The sequence below is a fragment of the Cricetulus griseus genome, unplaced genomic scaffold (assembly GCF_003668045.3).
Source record: "Cricetulus griseus strain 17A/GY unplaced genomic scaffold, alternate assembly CriGri-PICRH-1.0 unplaced_scaffold_26, whole genome shotgun sequence".
Classification (NCBI taxonomy): domain Eukaryota; kingdom Metazoa; phylum Chordata; class Mammalia; order Rodentia; family Cricetidae; genus Cricetulus; species Cricetulus griseus.
Genome location: NW_023276986.1, coordinates 283,210 through 286,353, shown reverse-complemented (window position 1 = coordinate 286,353; position 3,144 = coordinate 283,210).

The following is a 3,144-nucleotide window of genomic DNA, read 5'->3' as shown; positions in this document are numbered from 1 at the left end:
TGATCTAGCATGAAATTCTACTTCACTTTATAAAAACAAAAAGCACTTCCAGTCAATAAGACAATCTTATTGTGAGTAGCATCAAAATTAAAAAAAAATTATCTAAAGTCATGTGGTAAATTAACAATGTACAGTGGAGAGAATCATTATTTTCTGGCAGGAAAACTTTATTGAAAATTAACTTCCCTCATTTGTTTACATACCTTCTTGCTATTTATGATACAATGGCAGTGTTGAACATTTGTGAGAGATACTGGAAAGACTACAAAAGAAGCTATTTAGCCCTTTAGCTGGACTCTGAGTGTTCCTGTAAGGCCTAAACAGAGGGATTCTTCTTGGCAGGCAGGACTGGCTATGTTTGGAGCACTTCAGGGTGCCTGACACTGCTGTCTTGTTTTGGCAGATGCTGGTCAAGTAGTTCTCCAAATGTTGTCCATGGACTTCTCTAATAAAGGTGTTTGGCTCACCTGGCAACCAAGGACCAAGAATTGTGACATTGGATCTGCTATGGACAAAATCCAGTTTTCAAAGTACCCTCTGACATTTTGACAGTACTTGTGCCCAAAATATGTGACCCACTTCCCTTGTCTTGTAGTCACATCAAGTGGAGATGCAGAGCCTCTATAAGTTCAGCTTCTTGGCATTCTTCCATAATCTACGGGATAGGGTGTGTGAAGCCTTTAATGCAATAGAAGAGTGACATGAGGGGAGAGTTCCAAGTATGTGCATGCTAAGAACAGCGTTAGCTACTTGTAGCAGAGTTTTCTCTGCTTTCCCTAGGCCAACCAGGACAGGACTTGGTAGTTTCTACTGAGAAAAACCAAGTTCCCTGATGTGACTCACAGTCCTGAGGGCAGGGCTGTTGCCTTGTCTCTCTGTCTGAGGGGTTACAAAGAACCTGTCAGATTATGATGAATGCTAAACCTCTATTAACATGATTCAAATAAGTCCTTCCTTTTAAAACTCTTTTTATTAAAATTCAGTGATTTTAGTTATTAACAGAGAATTTACTAATAAAAAGTCTGTTATTTCCAGAAAGTAGATATTAAAGATTGGGATTCTCTCATGTTCAATTAGACAGCTAGTCTAAGGTTGAGAGCCTCCAAAGTCTGTTGCTCTGAAGCATTTCCAGAAAATGCAGTATTGCTCTTCTGATGTACTTGAGTCCCTCTAACACCCTTTTCGGGATTTGCTATCCCTTACCATGGTACCAGGCCATGCATCCATATGCAGATGCATGAAGATATTTAATCTTTTTTTTTTTCGAGACAAGGTTTCTCTTTGACTTTGGAGACTGTCTAGAACTAGCTCTTGTAGATCAGGTTGATCTGGAACTCACAGAGATCTGCCTGCCTCGGCTTCCGAAGTGCTGCAGATATTGATTCGTATGCTTTTGACTTCAAACTAGTTTAATAAAGTCACCAATTGAGGAAAATGTAATAGAAAATTAGTATCTCAGAGCAATACTTCCAGCAGAGTTAGTAATGATGAGAGGGAAAGACAGTAGATATAATTTTCAACATATTACATAACCTTACTAAGCCAGAGAGTAATCAAAAAAAAAAGGAGGAATGACATTTATACACAGGAATCTTTAAAATCTCTCATTTTACCTAATATACAGGTATCTTCTTTTTCACAATTTTCAGGAACTTAGATGGCTCTCTAGGAAGAGTCTCATTACATAGATGCTTCTGGTGTTTTCTAGACTAATGTTAAGCAGTAACCCATAAACTTGTATAAATTCCTCAATTAGGGACACAGCCATGATATAAAAGAGTTAGAAAAAGAGAATGTAATAGAATGCAACATCGGCCATTTGCAGAGCAACAAATGAAAGGAAGTAAGGAGTACAGAGTAACTATTATTCTTTTGCAGGCAGGTCAGAGCACAAGCTCAGCAAACGAGTATTATTGAGACATGTCTCAGCAGAGATTCTCTAATTTTTTTTATTGATCTTCCTGACCATCTGCAACTACCTTATATAACTTAGTTAATGGCTGAAGAGTAAATTCTAAATTTCTATACCCTTTTAAACTTTATCTCCTATAATAACCCAATTGATTATGCAAGCGAGATGCCTCAGGTGTTATATCCTCTGTCCTTATTTAATTAACATGGAAATGATTTCAAAATTTTGCTGCTAGGGAAAGAAAAATTACCACAGGACATTATATGGCATGGCTGCTTCTATTACAATATCAAAATATACTTGAAGCCAAGGTGAAAGTGAAAAATACTATCAAGAGATTCAGAGACACAGAGGAATGACTGGGTACCCCTATCAGAAATATGTTCTTCCTTTGTGAGTTTTTGTTATGACTTTATCAATTTGGGAGGAAGTTCATAATAATCTTGACTGTAATAAGTTGTAAAATCTTTTTTCCAACTTTTTTATTTGAATTAGAAACAGGATTGTTTTACATGATAATCCCATTTCCCTTCTCCCACCCGTCCTTCCCTACCCCCCCCCAACTAAAACCTTATCTGTCACATATCTTTTCTGCTTCGCCTGGATGGTGAAGCCTTCCATAGGGTGCCATCAGAGTTTTTTGTTTCCTTTGGGGTAGGTCGTAGGTCCACCCCCGTGTTTCTTGGCTCAGGGAGTATTCCTCTATATGGCCTAAGCTCCCAAAATCCACACCTATGCTAGGGATAAATAAGTAAATAAATAAATAAATAAATCTCATAATCAGAGGAGAGCATTTAAGGTAGCCACTCCTCCATTGCTGAGATAGTTAGCTGGTGCCATCTTTGTAGTTCTCCAGACATTCCCTAATGCCTGATTTCTCTGTAAACCAAAAATGTCTCCCCCTATTATGATATCTCTATTCTTGTTATTATATTTTCTGACTCATATTTTCTGCTCTCTCATGTCCTCGGCATCCCTCTTCCTCTCCCCTTCTCATTCTCCTAGCTCCCTCCCCCATCTTCCCGTGCTCCCATTTTGCTCAGCAGATCTTGAACCTCTCCCTTTCTCCAGGGGACCATGTAAGTCTTTCTAAGGGACCTCCATGTTTATTAGATTCTTTGGGAGTGTGGATTGTAGGCTGGTAATCCTTACTCTATGTCTAAAATCTTTAGACTTCAGGGAGCAATATAATCTAGAAATATGGTACAGCAGAAATTATGTGGAGAATCTGG